General features: G+C 41.1%; 1 non-coding gene across 1 annotated transcript; it reads right to left on the bottom strand.

The window, feature by feature from the left end:
* Positions 1-5,502: 5,502 nt before the first annotated feature.
* On the bottom strand, positions 5,503-5,575 carry TRNAF-GAA (transfer RNA phenylalanine (anticodon GAA)). Its single transcript has one exon. It is a non-coding gene; the product is annotated as a tRNA-Phe (tRNA).
* Between the last annotated feature and the right edge of the window lie 13,882 nt (positions 5,576-19,457).

Genomic DNA, 19,457 nt, shown 5'->3' with positions numbered 1-19,457 from the left:
TCAAGTTCTTGTTTTCGTTTCTTTTGATTTCTTCCAGATACCACACGAAGCCATTGAAATTCAGCCTTTTCCTGCCTAAAACGGTTCATAATTGTTGTTTGCTCAATAGGAATATTAAAGGTAAGATTTGGTGGAGGAAAGCCACAATCAGAAGAAAACCTGAGAGCGATGCACTTAGCATGTTTTCATAAGGGTCCCTAGCTGGTGTGGCGTCTTATGCCTGTACTCACAGGTACTCCAGAGGCTGAGGCGGGAGGATGGCTTGAGCTCAGGAGTTGGTGGTTGTAGCGAGCTATGATTGCGCCACTGCCCTCCAGCCTGGGCAACAGAGAGAGAAGGCGAGGCGGGGAGAGGCGAGGCGGGGCGGGGCGGGGCGGGGCGGGGCGGGGCAGGGCAGGGCAGGAGAAGAGAGGAGGGGAGGGGAGGGGAGGGGATTCATAAGGCGTGAATGAAAAACAGCTATGGGGATGGAGAGAAGGGTTGAATTATGAGAATAAGACCGAAGATAAATACAAACAGGATTGAAGAATGGTTTAAAAAAACAAAGTATTGCCAAACACAAGCAGGTGCAGAAAGGGGGAGAGGTTTTAACAGCTTTTAGGAATGGGAGATAGATTGGAAGATGGAGATGAGTTTGGCTCATACTAAATTTAAAGTATCTGTGGGGCACGTTTGTGAGGATGTTACATAGAGAATTCAGGCAATTAACTCCGTCTCCAGCCTGGGATTTGTAAGCGTTAGTAGTAGTAGACACATTACATGGAGGATGGATAAAGACTAAAAAGTGTACTTTGAGATATGGAAATTAGAAACCTATTCGTGATATTTGTAGTCAACAAACAAGTTTGTTCCTAAGAAGTTCTTGAATCTTGGGACTTATTGTGTGTCCTTTGAACTATATAAGAAGATGAGAAGAAAACCCATTTCTCAGCACCAAATTTCTAGTGACTATTAACTCTTTCTCATTCTGGTTTGCCCACATACGAGCCTTTGCCAATGTTAATAAAATAACATTGATGCCTTTAACAACTGGCAGATTGCAAGTTGTGTGGCAGACTTGGCTTTTCAGTTGGCTGATGGGATTTCTAGAACAAAAATAGGAAACACTGAGTGATAGATTTCACTGAAGGAGAAACTAGAAAATTGTTATATACAAAATTGATGTGTATTCATGTGTGTTTGCCTGCCTAACTCTGTCTGTGTGTGCATGTAAATGATGGGAAGGATTATCTTGGCTCTTTGATGCTGTAAAAGCAATATTAGCACAGTTTGCAGAAACTCCTTCATCTTTATGTTGTGTTACACCAAGAGAAACTTGGCCGTCTATTGGATTCTTGGGAATTCATAATAAGAAGGTTGCCTGATAAAAATGCGAGAATTTTAAATAATTAAGTATCTGTAGCTATTTTCAGGCTATCTACCAACAACATGTTTTTTGCATATAATCTGTAGGATGAGCTCATTTAACACAGCATTCTTCTGAGAAATTAAACATTTAATTTTGAAGACATACATACTCTGTCATACATACTCAATTTTGAAAACCTAAAAATATGTAAAGTATATGTTTAAATCTGCACAGTCCAATATGGTTATCGTTAGCCACAATGGGTATTGAGTACTGAAAATTGCCCAGTCCAACTTAAGATGTGTTGAAAGTGAGAAATATGTACCAGATTTCAAAGATGTAATTTTCTTTTTTTTCGTGGAGTCTCGCTTTGTCACCCAGACTGGAGCGCAGTGGGACAATCTTGGCTCACTGCAACCTCTGCCTGCCGGGTTCGAGCCATTCTCCTGCCTCAGCCTCCTGAGTAGCTGGGACTACAGGCATGTGCCACCATGCCCAGCTAATTTTTTTTTTTTTTTTTTTTTTTTTTTTTTTTTTTTTAGTTTAATTAGAGATAGGGTTTCACCGTGCTGGCCAGGCTCGTCTCAAACTCCTGACCACGTCATCTGCCCTTGTCGGCCTCCCAAAGTGCTGGGATTACAGGCAGGAGCTGCCGCGCCTGGCCAGATGTAGTATCATTTTTTAAACATAAAATATCTCACTGATAATTTTAAGATTGATTACTTGTTAAAACAATATTTTGGACATGCAAGGTGATTTACATATATTAGTAAAACTGGACATAAAAGATGGAAACAATAGACACTGGGGACTACTAGAGGAGGAGGCAAGAAGGGGAAAGACTTGAAAAGCTAACTATTGGATACTATGCTGACTACCTGGGTGATGGGATTAATCCCACCCCAACCCCAGCATCATGCAATATACCCATGTAAAAAACCTGGACATGTACCCCCTGAATCTAAAATAAAACTTGAAATTATTATTATTAATGTTATTATTATTTTGAGACAGAGTCTTGCTCTGTCTCAGGCTAGAGTGCAGTGGCGCTATCTGGGCTCACTGCAAACTCCTCCTCCAGGTTTCAAGTGATTCTCCTATCTCAGACTCCCAAGTAGCTAAAATTACAAGCGCGCGCCACCACACCCAGCTAATTTTTGTAGTTTTAGTAGAGACAGGGTTTCACCATGTTGGTCAGGCTGGTCTTGAACCCCTGACCTCAGGTGATCTGCCCACCTCGGCCTCCCAAAGCGCTGGAATTACAGGTATGACCCATTTCGCCTGGCTAAAAGTTGAAATTATTAAAAAATCATATAAAATAAGTATTGCCTGTTTATTTTTTAAATGTGACTACTAGAAAATTTAAAACTACAGAAGTGGTTCTCATTTAAGATTTGTATTATGTTTTTAAAAAATTCTGTTTATCCGAGAAGCTAAAGTAGAAGACTTGTATAATCTTTTGATTGGACAGCATTGTCTAGAGACAATGTTATCTATTTAGGTGCTGTTCTGGGAGAATCCCAGAGCCAAAGGACATGGAACATGGCCTGCCAGTAATTAGGTTTCACACCACGAGTGGACTTGACTAAATGCATTTCTATGCATGATCTCCTTAGACCTTTACAACATCCCATTTTACATAATCATTATTAGCCTCATTTTTAAGGTATTGAATGAGAGACAAATCATGCTTAGAATTACCCTAGGCCTTCGATTTCAACAAAATGTAAAGGAATCATTACTGTGCTAGGCAAGAAAACATTTAATGCTGTCATTTTTGTAATCAAATATTTCCTTTTTTTTTTTTTTTTTTTAAATGACAGAGTCTTGCTCTTGTTGCCTAGGGTGGAGTGCAATGGTGTGATCTAGGCTCACTGCAACCTCTGCCTCCCGGGTTCAAGGGATTCTCCTGCTTCAGCCTCCTGAGTAGTTGGGATTACAGGCATCCACCACCACGCCCGGCTAATTTGTTATTATTATTATTATTTTGTATTTTTAGTAATGACAGGGTATCACTATGTTGGCTAGGCTGGTCTTAAACTCCTGATCTCAGGTGATCTACCTGCCTTGGCCTCCCAAAGTGCTGGGATTGCAGGAGTGAGCCACCACGCCCAGCCTATCAAATATTTCTTACTGAAATAAAACACAAGCTTCTGAGTTGAGAAAGCGTCAGTGACTTAAAGGATAAAGTATCTGATTCCTAGTTCCTGTACAGTCAGTGTCGCCACCCTGAGGTTGCTTCTTATTTGGTACCAATTTTCCTTTCACAATTTGCTGCAGTTCTGATGTTGAAGTACTGTAGATTATTGTCTCCTCACACAGTATGCAGGAGTAAGAGGAAAATAACACTGAAAATGAAACACCAATTTGTTTTTTTGTTTGTTTGTTTTTTGTTTTTTGTTTTTTGAGACTGAGTCTGGCTCTGTCGCCCAGGCTGGAGTGCAGTGGCCGGATCTCAGCTCACTGCAAGCTCCACCTCCCGGGTTTACGCCATTCTCCTGCCTCAGCCTCCGGAGTAGCTGGGACCACAGGCGCCCGCCACCTCGCCAGGCTAGTTTTTTGTATTTTTTGGTAGAGACGGGGTTTCACCGTGTTAGCCAGGATGGTCTCGATCTCCTGACCTAGTGATCCGCCCGTCTCAGCCTCCCAAAGTGCTGGGATTACAGGCTTGAGCCACCGCGCCTGGCGAAACACCAATTTGAAAGAAAAAAAGATATTCAAATGAAAAAAAAAAAAAAAAAAAAAAACCCAGGATAAAAAAGGCCCATTATCCCAACACAGAATTTCAAGAGAGGAGTTGAAGTGAGAAAAGGAAAATGGGGCACATGCACCTGAGTCTTGACTTTCCTGCCCATTTGCTTTTATTTCCAGTATTCTAGGGCCCCTCATGAATGTTTGACAGAATAATTAATTTAGAAATACTTATTTTTGACCAGACACAGTGGCTCACACCTATAATTCCAGCACTTTGGGAGGCCGAGGCAGGCGGATCACGAGGTCAGGAGTTGGAGACCAGCCTGGCCAACGTGGTGAAATCCCGTCTCTACTAAAAATACAAAAATTAGTCGGGCATGGTGGTGGATGCCTGTAATCCCAGCTGCTTGGGAGGCTGAGGCAGGAGAATTGCTTGTGCGGGGGAGGTGGACGTTGCAGTGAGCTGAGATCGTTCCACTGCACTCTAGCCTGAGTGACATAGTAAGACTCCGTCTCCAAAAAAAAAAAAAAAAAAAGAAAATAAATACTTATTTTTATTCTTTCCTGCATACCAACAAAGAAATAACAAGATTTGGAAATTCTAGACAAGGGTTCCAGGCTGAAGAAATGTCCTGTCAGTAAGAAACTTAAAATATTCCTGTAATTAGGTCTGGTGCGGTGGTTCCCACCTGTAATCCCAGCATGTTGGGAGGCAGAAACGGGCAGGTTGCTTGAGCCCAGGATTTCAACAACAGCCGGGGGAACATAGTGAAGCCCAGTTTCTACAAAAAAAAAGTACAAAAGAGAGACAGAGAAAGCCAGGCTTGTTGTTGAATTTCTGTAGTCTCAGATCCTGCCTGACATGGGAGGATCGCTTGAGTCCAGGGAGGCTGAGGCTGCAGTGAGCTGTGATCATACCACTGCACTCCAGTATGGGTGACAGAGTGAGACCCTGCCTCAAAAAAACAAAACAAAACAAAACAAAAGTTATTTTTCCAGCAGTTTAACTGCAGAGCTATGGAGGTGACTCAAGATACAAACCGAGGGGTTTCTAATTGCAAAATGTTTCTTGAATATACCACCACCACCACATAGTTCTTCTTTTACAGGTTTCTTCACATTTCTTGTGATTTAAAACACCCCCACCCAACACATATAAATAACATCAAATCAGAAATGAATTGTAATTGCCACAGTCTATAGCATATTGGAATTTCTTAGATTTTAAAATTAGTAACTTTCTAGATTTAAGATTTTAAATGATTTACATGCCATCAGTTAACACTTCATGGAAGGTTTCAGTGGAGAGAGTGATACAAATATACATACATATATATGTACATTACCTTTATGGAATTTTCAAAAAACAGCAAAAAAATTGGAGTTATATATAGACCTCTGGAATTGGTGTGCAAGTGTTGTATAAGGGAAAGACAACTATGCAAAAACCGAAAGACATCTGCCGAAACCCGGGATTGAACCAGGGACCTTTAGATCTTCAGTCTAATGCTCTCCCAACTGAGCTATTTCGGCTACCCTAGGTTTGTTTCATTAGCCATTTCTTCAAAATATAAAAACTGCCATTTGTAAGGTCAGTGTATCTTCCAATGGCTAATTCTGTTGTCTTCAGTATCACCCGTCATTCACTCACCTTCCCAACAATCCAAAAATACAAGTTCTGCTGCAATTTATGTCCGAAAATAGGATCCAATTTTCCCCCGCAAAAGACGGGAAAGAAAAGGCGAGACGACCAGGCACGGTGACTCACGCCTGTAATCTCTCCACTTTGGGAGGCTGTGGTGGGTGGATCACTTGAGGTCAGGAGTTCAAGACCAGCCTGGCCAACGTGGTGAAACACACGCCACCTACAAAAAATATAAAAATTAGCCAGAAGTGGTGGCGCACGCCTATAGTACCAGCTACTTCGGAGGCTGAGGCAGGAGAATCACTTGAACCAGGGAGTTCGAGGTTGCAGTGAGCTGAGATCGCACCACTGCACTCCAGCCTGGGCGACAGTGAGACTCCGTCTCTAAACAAAAAAAAAAAAAGAAAAAAAAGAAAAAGAAAAAAGAAAAAAAGGAAAAGCGAGGAATAGGTCAGATCAGGAAGATGCTCCCATGCTTGGTCACCATGGAAACACTGCTCAGAAAACTAAGGGAAATTATCTAAAACTAAAATGAAATTATCTAGACTTTTCCTTTTCTCTTCTTTTGGCTCTTTTTTGTTTTGTTTTCTGTCTTGTTCTTCAATGACACGCCAAAAAGGAACAGAAGATTATTGGACACGTTAACGTGGTAGTAGGTTTATAGCTTGCAACTGAAGAAATCCTGAGCCAGCCAATTCTTTTTCTCTGTTTTCGTCCTTTTACCAGTCTAGTGCTAACACATCCACCTTAGGTGGTACGGAGACCCAGGGAGTGGAAACGGCAAGCATATGTTTATTTTAGTGTGACAACGCAATATATATAATACATATAAATATATAAATTTAAAATTAAAAATAAAAATATATTATGATATAAATATTATATAATACAAAAATACATATATATAGAGAGAGAAGATTCCAGCGAGAGAGAGAGAGAAAGAGAGAGAGAGAGAGAGAGAAAGAAAGAGAGAGACAGTCTCACTCTGCCAGGCTGGAGTGCAGTGGCAATCTCCTCTCATTGCAACTTTGGCCTCCCGGCTCAATCAGTTCTCCCACCTCAGCCTAGAAATTCTTATATAACTTCAAAAGTGTGAGAACATTGGACTCCTCTTGTTAAATAACCTAGAAACAATTTCAGAGTTTACCGAATTTCTGAAACAATCCTCTCTGGAATGAGGAAATAACTACAGCCAACAACGACTTGCAAATTGAATTTTAATAAAACCGTCCCTATGTCTGGACAGTTTTCAAACTCGGTCTCCTATTCCGAGAGAGTCCAGGCTTTCTGTTAAAAAATTTAGATTCTCTTACAGGCTTTTTTTTTTCCCCTCTCCCTCTTGTAAGGCCTGAGTCTCCCCAGACAGGAGACAACATTCCTCTAGGTTTATCCCCGCCGCCTGACGTCTCTCCCTAGCTGGGCGCAGCCTCAGCCTATGCTGCAGAAATGTTTGAAGTTGAGCATATGGAGAAGGGGAAAAAAGTGGAAAGTGATGTGGAAATTAAAACAGTGGTTACATATATAAATCTCAACACAGTGCTTAAAATGTGTGTAAATGGTTCTAGGAGTGCACTATACTATTGTGAAAAGTTCATTCAGAAGTAAACGGGAGGGAAGGTGGAGAGGAGCCGAGTGCCAGCTGGTGGAGAGAGGGAAGAGACGGGGTGCGGTGAAGTGGAGAAAGAAACACAAAAAGGGAGAGGGGCAGAGGGCAAGGAAAAGCATCCTCAAGATTATTAGGACTTGGATGGACGGGATGGTAGAGTGAGCCTAAGCATGCATCTCTCGGTCGCTTCCTCTGGATATGAGGCAAGAGAGGTTCCTTTTTGTCCCTAGGGAAGTAGGCTTGACCAGGAAGGAGACCTAGTTCGTTTTGTCCAGACTGCCACGGCTTCGCGAGCGCCTCGCCGCTCTTTCCGTCGCTCGATAGATAGTCTGGGCTTTTTGGGGGAGTACGGTGATGTTGCGTTTTTTTGTTTGTGGTTCTGAAACCGCTGGTACTGTAGCTTCTGAGGGAGCTGCAGGGATTTCCCGATTTCCTGCGTGCCTGTGTTGAGAGTTAGAAGCGGGATCCGCCGACAGCTTCGAGACTGAGCACGACAGTGGAAACGTCTAATTTTATTAGGCTTTGCTTGAAATGCAAAAGATGAGAAAGAAAGTTCCCGTTTGCTTGCTCCACATATTTCCTTTAGAATGAAGCCAATAGAAAGTCAATTTCACCCTGAAGAAACTCCTCCTGGCGTTTGAAATGAGCTTCTTTACTCCTCACGTCCACCTCTTGGCTCAAAAGGACTCTGCAGATTCGCACAGCGGCTACGGAAAGGCAAAGTCGCGGTACAACAGGTGTTAACTACGTGTGCAGCCACCGTCTTCTTAGTCCTATTATAGGTGCAGAGGTAATATAGGTGAATCCCTCACAAGTCGAGTGGGTTGACCTCAAAATTGACTTTAGCGATGGCTTGTGACCACCTGGTAGGTGGTGGACCACTACAGCGTTTAGAAAGTGAATAAAAGAAAGGATGCATACGGATGCCCACTCGCTTACTTGGCTTCTACAGATGCAGAGAGAGAGATCGCTTTTCTGCCTTCCGGGTGTTTAGTAACTTAATTTTTTATCTTTTGTTTAAATGAAATAGAGCTGAAAATATAAGGAGAATTCCTTTCAACGAGATAGTATTGAGATGCTTGCAGAGTATCCCCTCGTGGATTTCTGCTTAGCCCTGTGATACCAGCATCAGAAACTGCGCAAAGAGCTCTAATCTGGAGGTGTGGGTTGTTCAGTAGCTTAGAAAGAGGTTATTCCTGGAGAATAAGTGCAGCCAGCAGAAAAGGATCCATTGGGATTGGGAGAATAAAAGTTCATTCATTATTTTTATTTATGGAAAACAAAGAAATGAGCTTTACCCTATACTGGTCTTGGTCCCTGGAGTTCAGAGTGCTTGCATCTCAGGGCAGAAACTTCCTTAGAGGACCCAGAGAAGTATGTTCCCCCTACCAAATGTCAGCTGAAGTGACTGTGGTCTTTTTGTCATTTGTCATTATGTTTGCCATTTATTGTATGCTTGTAGTTAAATAGTTTACATTAAGTTTTAGAGTTTGTGGGTTTCTAATGGAAATAGTGACCACCAGCATATCAGGTCCTCAGCCACTGGCAGTGAAATCGTTTAGTGAAAGCTTGTAGGGCTTCTGCAACCTTGTTTAGAAGAAGAAACGCAAGGTCAGGCATGGTAGCACACGCCTGTAATCCCAGCACTTGGGGAGGCTAAGGTGGATGGATCACCTGAGGTTGGGAGTTCGAGACTAGCCTGACCAAGAGGGAGAAACCTCCACCTCTACTAAAAATATAAAATTAGCCGGGCATGGTGGTGCATGCTTGTAATCCCAGCTACTCAGGATGCTGAGGCAGGAGAATCACTTGAATCCAGGAGGCAGAGGTTGTGGTGAGCCAAGATTGCACTATTGTACTCCAGCCTGGGCAACAAGAGCGAAATTCTGTCTCAAAAAAACCAACCAAACAAACACCACACACACAAAAGGACTTAAGCCACACGGTTTTGTGGTTTCTGATTATTTCATTTACAGCTAGAAATTGGCTGGATGGCCAGGAATAGTACTTGCTTCCATAGTGCGTGGTTCACCTTAGTGACTGCTGGGACTGCTTAGAAAGAATAGGTGGATAATTATAAGCAGCAAATAACCTTAAGTGAATGAATAAGAATTACCTCTCTGTATGAGAGAGAGATGTAGAGGTCAACCCAGATATCTTGACAAGGCAGGAAATTTTGGACAGCTAGGGAAGGTCATGGAGCTCTTCTTACAGTGCCACCAGGAAGGAAATGGACCTCTGGAGGTACTGGGGAATGAGCCCAAGACCTTGTGCATGATAAGTACACACTCTACCACTGAGCTATACCCCCTCATAACTCTTGTGTATTTGGAACACTGGTGACCACCATTATCTGAGTATGTGCTCTATGTCATAAAGACAATTACCATGTGTTTCCAATTCCACTGTTTTTGATTTCCCTATATCTGAGTGCCCCCTCTCTTAGGCACGGTTACACCATGAAAAGGTACCTTAACAGTAAAAAGAAAAGCACTGTTCCTGATTTGGGATCAGCAAATCTATTTCCAAATAGAGCAAATTAACTGCATTTCAAAAGTATAACATAACCACATTGAAAATTCAGGAAAGAATTGACCTAAGAAAATGGTTTACACATTGTTCTCATTGTAAAAAGAAAAAGAACAGCAAGCAAATCTTAAACTCTATGTATCAGGAATATTTTCTGTAATGCTAAGGCAACAGTAATTCTGATATTTTGTGTGAATTTTAGGATTGGGAAAATGAGAGTGTGTGCAACTGTGTGTTGTTGGAACCAGGTTCTCACTGTGGGAAAGGAGGATGGTAAAGAATAGTCCTATTGGTGATGATAGGAATTAGAGGCATCAGTATGAAGTTATACACTTAATTGTAAAATTTCTCCACAGATCTCTCTGCTAACTGGGACTAGAAGAAATGATACCTCAGATGCAATGAGCAAAGATAATTCTATATATTGATTTTCAAATACCATTCCCTACTAAAAGGAACCAGCCATACTAATAGAAAGTAGCTATTAGTGTCAACTACACTGACTCCAGGACTGTGCCAGGGAAACTACAAGATGAACCTAAGATATCTTGCTGTGCCAGAATGTAGGTGCTCAGAATTGATGGGTATGATTAAAAGGACACAGAAGCCAGCTTGAAAGGGATCTCAATGGCCAAATCTGACACATTTTGAGCATTAATGACGACAATAAGTGATTATCAATCTTGGGAACTTAAACGAATAAATATGGAAGATGGGAAGATTTTCCTTACAGTTGTATGCCAAGTGGTAAATGTGGAAGTAAGGATAAAATTAGAAAATCCTCATTTGGGCCGGGCATGGTGGCTTACACCTGTAATTCCAGCACTTTGGGAGGCCAAGTTGCGGGGGATCACCTGAGGCTGGGAGTTCGAGACCAGCCTGACCAACATGGAGAAACCCCATCTCTACTAAAAATACAAAATTAGTCGGGCGTGGTGGCGCATGCCTGTAATCCCAGCTACTCAGGAGGCTGAGGCAGGAGAATCGCTTGAACCTGGGAGGCGGAGGTTGCGGTGAGCCAAGATCGCACCATTGTACTCCAGCCTGGGCAAGAAGAATGAAATTCCATCTCAATAATAGTAATAATAATAGTAAATAATAATGAGAAAAACTGACATCACATGCCTCTTGGTGTGATAGAGGGTAACATGATTTCTGTGACATTTCCATAACCTGAATCTAACCATGGCTACACAAATTAAGAAACATTCCACAAAACCACAGGCATACGCTCTTAAAAAACATATTCATGTCGTGAAAGACAAGAAGATTAAGAATCTGTTCCAAAGTGAAGGAGACTGAAAAGTCAAGACAACTAGATTCATATGTGATTCTGAAATGGCATCTAGTTTGGGAGAAAAATTTCTATAAAAGATTTCATTGATATGATTTAAATTTATATAGACTGTATATTAGATAATACTATTTTATCTATGTTAAGTTCACTAAATTTGATAATTGTGCTGTGGTAAGAAATTAACCTCATTCTTAAGAAATACACATTGAAGTATTTAGGAATAAAAAGATATAATGTCTGAAAATCATTATCAAATAGTTTAGACAAATAACTTTTGTCATATATAGATAAATATATATACACACATATACACACACACACACACACTCATACACACACACACATATACATTCCACTGTTGCTGCTTGTTTGGTTGTTGAGGTAAGGAAGAGGCAAGATAGTGTTCTGAAATGTCAAGATTTGGACAACATGTGCTTCTCAGATGGCTCCCATTCCATTTTAAACGTTGCTAGGATGAGACAAAGACACAAATTCCCCAATTTATATTAGAATTTAGCAGGTGGTTTGTTTTGTTTTGTTTTGTTTTGAGACAGAGTTTTGCTCTTGTTGCCCAGGCTGAACTCCAATGATGGGATCTTGTCTCACTGCAAACTCGGCCTACTTGGTTCAAGTGATTCTCCTGCCTCAGCCTCCCAAGTAGCTGGGATTACAGGTGTGCGCCACCATCCCCGACTAATTTTTTATTTTTAGTAGAGATGGGGATTTCACCATGTTGGTCAGGCTGGTGTCAAATCCCCAACCTCAGGTGATCTGCCCGTCTCAGTGTCTCAAAGTGTTGGGATTACAGGTGTAAGCCACTGTGCCTGGCCAGCTCCTTTGTAATCTTATAAGACCACCATAGGATATGCGGTCTGCGGTTTACTAAAATGTCAACCTGTAGCACATTACTGTATTCATATCAGACTTTTGGCTTCCAGAAGTGTGAAATAATAAATTTTTGGCTGGGCACGGTGGCTCATGCCTGTAATCCCAGCACTTTGGGAGGCCAAGGCGGGTGGATCACGAGGTCAGGAGATCGAGACCATCCTGGCTAACAGGGTGAAACCCCGTCTCTACTAAAAATGCAAAAAATTAGCCGGGCGTGGCGGTGGGCGCCTGTAGTCCCAGCTACTTGGGAGGCTGAGGCAGGAGAATGGCGTGAACCCTGGAGGCGGAGCTTGCAGTGAGCCCAGATCGCGCCACTGCACTCCAACCTGGGCCACAGAGCGAGACGCTGTCTCAAATAAATAAATAAATAAATAAATTTCTGTTGTTATAAGCCACCTAATTTGGGATAATTTGTTACAGCAGCCATAGGAAACTAATCAACGACAAGTTTATTCTACTCTGCCAACTGCCTTGAGTGGTTTTGAGGCTCATGAAGTCTAAATAACATAACATTGAAATTACCATCTTGGCAAAATTCAACAGCCTTTCATGCTAAAAACTCTCAATAAACTAGGTATTGATGGGGCACATCTCAAAATAATAAGAGTTATTTATTACAAACCCACAGCCAATATCATACTGAATGGGCAAAAACTGGAAGCATTCCCTTTGAAAACTGGCACAAAACAGGGATGCCCTCTCTCACCACTCCTATTCAACATAGTGTTGGAAGTTCTGGTCAGGGCAATCAGGCAGGAGAAAGAAATAAAGGGTATTCATTTAGGAAAAGAGGAAGTCAAATTGTCCCTGTTTGCAGATGACATGATTGTATACTTAGAAAACCCCATCGTCTCAGTCCACAAGCTCCTTAAGCTGATAAGCAACTTCAGCAAAGTCTCAGGATACATAATCAATGTGCAAAAATCACAAGTATTCCTATACATCAAAAACAGACAAACAGAGAGCCAAATCATGAATGAACTCCCATTCACAATTGCTACAAAGAGAACAAAATACCTAGCAATCCAACTTACATGGCATGTGAAGGACCTCTTCAAGGAGGTAGAAACCACTGCTCAATAAAATAAAAGAGGACACAAACAAATGGAAGAACATTCCATGCTCATAGATAGGAAGAATCAATATTGTGAAAAGGGCCATACTGCCCGAGGTAATTTATAGATTCAATGCCATCCCCATCAAGCTACCAATGACTTTCTTCACAGAATTGGAGAAAAACTACTTTAAAGTTCATATGGAACCAGAAAAGAGCCTGCATTGCCAAGACAATCCTAAGAAAAAAGAACAAAGCTGGAGGCATCATGCTACCTGACTTCAAACTACACTACAAGGCTACAGTAACCAAAACAGCATGGTACTGGTACCAAAATAGATATATAGACCAATGGAACAGAACAGAGCCCTCAGAAATAATACCACACATCTACAGCCATCTGATCTTTGACAAACCTGACAAAAACAAGAAATGGGGAGAAGATTCCCTATTTAATAAATGGTGCTGGGAAAACTGGCTAGCCATATGTAGAAAGTTGAAACTGGATCCATTCTTTACACTTTATACAAAAATTAATTCAAGATGGATTAAAGACTTAAATATTAGACCTAAAACCATGAAAACCCTAGAAGAAAACCTAGGCAATACCATTCAGGGCATAGGCATGGGCAAGGACTTCACGTATAAAACACCAAAAGCAATGGCAACAAAAGGCAAAATAGACAAATGGGATCCAATTAAACTAAAGAGCTCCTGCACAGCAAAAGAAACCACCATCAGAGTGAACAGGCAACCTACAGAATGGGAGAAAACTTTTGCAATATACCCATCTGACAAAGGGCTAATATCTAGAATCTACAAAGAACTTAAACAAATTTACAAGAAAAAAATCAAACAACCCCATGAAAAAGTGGGCAAAGGATATGAACAAACTCTTCTCAAAAGAAGACATATATGCAGCCAACAGACACATGAAAAAATGGTCATCATCACTGGCCATCAGAGAAATGCAAATCAAAACCACAATGAGATACCATCTCACACCAGTTAGAATGGCAATCATTAAAAAGTCAGGAAACAACAGTGCTGGAGAGGATGTGGAGAAATAGGAACACTTTTACACTGTTGGTGGGACTCTAAACTAGTTCAACCTTTGTGGAAGACAGTGTGATGATTCCTCAATGATCTAGAACTAGAAATACCATTTGACCCAGCCATCCCGTTACTGGGTGTATACCCAAAGGATTATAAATCATACTACTATAAAGACATACACACATGTATGTTTATCGTGGCACTATTCACAATAGCAAAGACTTGGAACCAACCCAAAAGTCCATCAATGATAGACTGAATTAAGAAAATGTAGCACATATACGCCATGGAATATTATGCAGCCATAAAAAAGGATAAGTTCATGTCCTTTGTAGGGACAAGGATGAAGGTGGAAACCCATCATTCTGAACGAACTATAACAAGGACAGAAAACCAAACACCACATGTTCTCACTCATAGGTGGGAAATTGAACAATCAGAACATTTGGACATAGGATGGGGAGCGTTACACATCGGGGCCTGTTGCAGCGTGGGAGGAGGGGGATAGGATAGTATTAGGAGAAATACCTAATGGAAATGAGGAGTTAATGGGTGCAGCACACCAACATGGCACATGTATACATATGTAACAAACCTGCACATTATACACATGTACCCTAGAACTTAAAGTATAAAATAAAATTTAAAAATACTCAAGAAAAAAAAAGAAATTAACGTCTTGAGTCACGTGTTTACTTCTCATGTGACAGGCAACGAAAAGAGAGTAAGACACCTGAGTGTGCATTGTACTGAGGAGTGGTATTAAGAACTTGGAAACTGACCGTTGGAGGTGCTTGGGAGCTGAACCTGAGGCCTCCTATATGTAAGGCACACGTACTATTGCTGAACTACATCTCCTCATGCCAAGAGATATTTGTGTGGTCCTCCAAGTACTATTGCAGTATATGAAAACAATAAAAATATGGAAATAAAAAATAATTTTAAAATTTAAAAGGTAGCCAGGCACAGTAGCTCATGCTTGTAATCGCAGCAGTTTGGAAGGCGGAGGGGGGGCAGATCATTTAAGAACAGAAGTTCGAGGCCAGCCGAGCCAACATGGTGAAACCCTGTCTCTACTTAAAACACAAAAATTAGCCAGGCATGATGGCACACACCTGTAATCCCAGCTGCTCAGAGGTTGAGGCAGGAGAATCTCTTGAACCTGGGAGGTGGAGGCTGCAGTGAGCTGAGATGGTGCCACTGCACTCCAGCCCGGGGGACAGAGTGAGACTCTGTCTCAAAAAACAAACAAACAAACAAACAGAAACAAAAAAAAACCCTAAAAAGGTATTTCTCCAATCTAAAGATGTAAAAAATTAAATAAAATGAAAAATAAAGGAATATCTCACTCTATTCTGTGGGTCACCATTCCTGGGTTCATTGTTTTAGCACTAAGTGTTGGGTGTAGAAGCAGGATTTGTGACCATTTTAAGTTAGAAGACCCCCAGCTGTGGGGGATATTGAAATTTTGGCAAATAAAGTTTGAAATGGAACACAAAATACTGGAAACTTGCATTAGAAAACTGACCAGCTTTTTCCTGAATAAAACACTTCTGCTATTGCCGTTTGCTCCTCAGGAATGGTAAGAGCAAAACTTTGATGAGAAAACCCCAGGTGAGAATAAAACCACATGCAACTTGTTATTCATTGCCAAGGGGTTCTTGACTGTATTACAGCATGAAGGCACCTGAGGAGGTTCATGGAGTAGTCCAGAATAATGTTCAAGACATGAAGTAAATAGTAGCTTCAAGGATGGAGAAAAACTTTGAAATTTTGAAAGCACGTTCATAGGTAGCTAGACACAGGATTCGAAGACTTATTGGATCTATAGAGCAAGCCAGAAAGTGGGGAATCCGTAAAAGAAAGCCTCAACAAACAGGAGGAAAAAAAGCAGAATAGAGAGGCTTATTGTTCTTTGAAGGAATGAATAAGATATTAGGAGGAGGAGGCGAGTTTGTTTGGGAACGTGTTGAACTTACCATATTCTTCCTTAGGATCCTGCCCATTGACGAAACACAGTGAACTCAGCCCAGTGCTCTGACCTGAATACGTGGAGGTGGGAGTGAGTAGAAGGCACCAATAAAGTGTGAGTACAATGAGAACATCAGGAACTTATTTACTGATAGTTGTGAAAAGCAAAAAAATGAACTTCTTCCTAGATAATCTTCAACCCTGGAATTCACACTGGTTATCGCCATGGACTTGAAACTTTCACAAAAGACCCAGAAAGTCTCATTTCCTGCCAGTTTCCCAGTAGGTATTATCTTTTCTCATTCATCTTCATTGTCATCCTCCATGTATATGACTTTACCTATATTGGTAAGTATATCACTGAGCCCCTTTCGAAGTTGAGACCACCTTATGGTTTGGCAGAATTTCTCTCAGTTGGAATAGGTAAGAGAAAAAAAAAATGGCAGGTTTCACTGAAATTGGGTATTAGAGATGTGTCACCCAAAAAACTCTACAAGCTTTGGGGTGTGTGTGTGTGTGTGTGTGTGCGTGTGTGTGTACGTGAAAGTGCTGGGACGATGTGAGGAAAATTATCTAGGCTGTTTGATGATGTGAAAGTTTCCAGAGTCATCATGTGATTTTTCTCTGACTTGCACCTGAAGAAACCAAGATACCAGTTAGATTACCCAAAGTTCCTCACAAGGAGGTGTTTCTTTTTCTTCCTTCCTTCCTTCCTTCCTTCCTTTCTTTCTTTCTTTCTTTCTTTCTTTCTTTCTTTCTTTCTTTCTTTCTTTCTTTCTTTCTTTCTTTCTTTCTTTCTTTCTTTCTTTCTTTCTTTTTTTTTTTGCTCTGTTTGCCCCAAGGTACAGAGAACACTGTGAGAATTGTTTATTAAGTTTCTGTAAGCATTCAGAAATATCTATGCATGGGGAGACATAGGATGAGTTCCAAATATATGAGATTTTTCTGATGAACCAACCACTTATCTCAGGAGATAGAACTCATTCATACCTAATTACTCTGTTCGGGGAGCCTGCAGACATGCGAAGGACATCTCTAGTGCATCTAGAACCACAGAGAATATTATAACTGGTTGAGTATTGTTTTCCTAAAGTTGACAGATCAAAAGGGTGGAGTAATAGTTTTCACGTAAGGAACTTTTATATGATAATCTAGAAATTGAATTCACACTCTATATTCTTTGGTATTTACATCTTGATTTGTTGACAGGGAGAGGGAGGTTTGATTACACTGTTGTAAGTCTCCCACCTTGATTGAATATTAAAAAAGAATTCCTGAACTAGACAGTAAAGGGTTAAATAATATTTTTTCTTCAATTAAATATGTATTTGAAAAGAATAAAACTCAACCTTTTAAGTCAGATTGACTACATGGTCTAATGAATAGTGTCTGCTTCCATATCACTGTGCAACCAATGGTCCTGCCCACCTGCTGCTTCCCACACATTTACCCAGGGTCTCACACATGGCCACGTCCTCATTCCTCTCAGAAGTCCTTAATTTTTTTTTTTTTTTTTTGAGATGGAGTCTCATTGTGTCACCCAGGCTGGAGTGCAGTGGCACGATCTTGGCTCACTGCAACCTCTGCCTCCCGGGTTCAAGCAATTCTCCTGCCTCAGACTCCTAAGTAGCAGCGATTACAGGTGGCCGCCACGATGCCCAGCTGATTTTTGAAAGAGGTTCTTAATTTCTCCCTGTAGAAAAATTTTTTAAAATATGATCTCATTGAAGTATACAACCCCAAAATAAAATATAGTTGAATTTCCAAAATTCATCTATAATGTACCTTAAAATGATTCACTATTGTCCCAGGCCAAAGATAGGCACTGTTTGCTCTCAAAGAAGTATTTCTGTCTGTCATATGTCATTTGTTTTCGTTGTCCCAAGATGTTTTTGAAATCTCCATCCTATATTTCCTATAGCTTTCTTATATTAAACTCTTGGTTTTTGCATCCTATCCATTTCTACCTTAAATTACAGAGGTGGACTTCCTTAAAGTCTATTGTGGGGAGCATAAAAAAATATTTCCATTTGGGCCTGAGCCCTAGCATAAAGCAATGGTAATAATTCATGATATTCTTCCTCACACTTTTACTATATTCCTTTGCAAATTGATTCCCATGACTGAAGCCTGTGAATAATTTTCTCCTTCCACAGTGGGTATAAGTGGCAAAGAGACATTGTGGAGCTGTACTTTGAAAACAAGAGAAGAGAGAGAAAAAATGTCAACAGAACAGAAAATGATCTATTTCCCACATCAAGAAAGTGTGGCTCCTCAGTACTAGCTCTGAATCTTTCTTTAAAGAAGTAAACTGAAACCTGAGAAAGAATGACTTTTGGAACTTATTTTCTCCACTGAAAATTTCCTAATCACTTAACAGGGAGAGAGGTGGCCTGACATTATATCGGAAACCCAGGATTTCCCAATTCTTGCGATATCCTTCAGCTCACACGTTCATTAGGATTAGCAAGGGTTTTGGATCTTTAAAATCTATCACAGGGCTTAGAACACAAAATCGAGTTAATACAAAAGCTCCTGAAGATTTGGTGGTAGTTAATCAGGAGAGGGCTGTGTATTCTGGAATGATTACAAAATCTTATCCTATTTAAAATGTTTCAGAGCAAAGATACAAACTTCCCAGTTTACATTAAAAGTTACCACAGCCTTTATTGCAAAACTTGAGAAATTTTTATTTTATTTTATTTTATTTGAGACGGAGTCTCACTCTGTAGCCCAGGCTGGAGTGCAGTGGCCGGATCTCAGCTCATTGCAAGCTCCGCCTCCCGGGTTCACGCCATTCTCCTGCCTCAGCCTCCCGAGTAGCTGAGACTACAGACGCCCGCCACCTCACCCGGCTAGTTTTTTGTATTTTTTAGTAGAGACGGGGTTTCACCGTGTTAGCCAGGATGGTCTCGATCTCCTGACCTCGTGATCCACCCGTCTCGGCCTCCCAAAGTGCTGGGATTACAGGCTTAAGCCACCGCGCCCGGCCGAGAAATTTTTATTAAAAAAATAATGAAGGCCGGGCGTGGTGGCTCATGCCTGTAATCCCAGCACTTTGTGAGACAAGCAGATCATGAGGTCAGGAGTTCGAGACCAACCTGGCCAATATGGTGAAACCCCCGTCCCTACTAAAAATATAAAAAATTAGCCGGGCGCTGTGGCGCGCGCCTGTTGTCCCAGTTACTCGGGAATGCTGAGGCAGGAGAATCGCTTGAACCGGGGAGGCGGAGGTTGCAGTGAGCCGAGAGCGCGCCACGGCACTCCAACCTGGACGACAGAGCGAGACTCTGTCTCAAAAAAAAAAAAAAAAAGAAAGAAAGAAAGAAAAAAGAAAATGAAAACGTTACATAATATTCAATCATGAAT

The sequence above is a fragment of the Macaca nemestrina genome, chromosome 5 (assembly GCF_043159975.1).
Source record: "Macaca nemestrina isolate mMacNem1 chromosome 5, mMacNem.hap1, whole genome shotgun sequence".
In the NCBI taxonomy this organism is placed as follows: domain Eukaryota; kingdom Metazoa; phylum Chordata; class Mammalia; order Primates; family Cercopithecidae; genus Macaca; species Macaca nemestrina.
The sequence above is the reverse complement of the archived record's forward strand: the minus strand, read 5'-3'. Positions and strand labels throughout refer to the sequence as shown.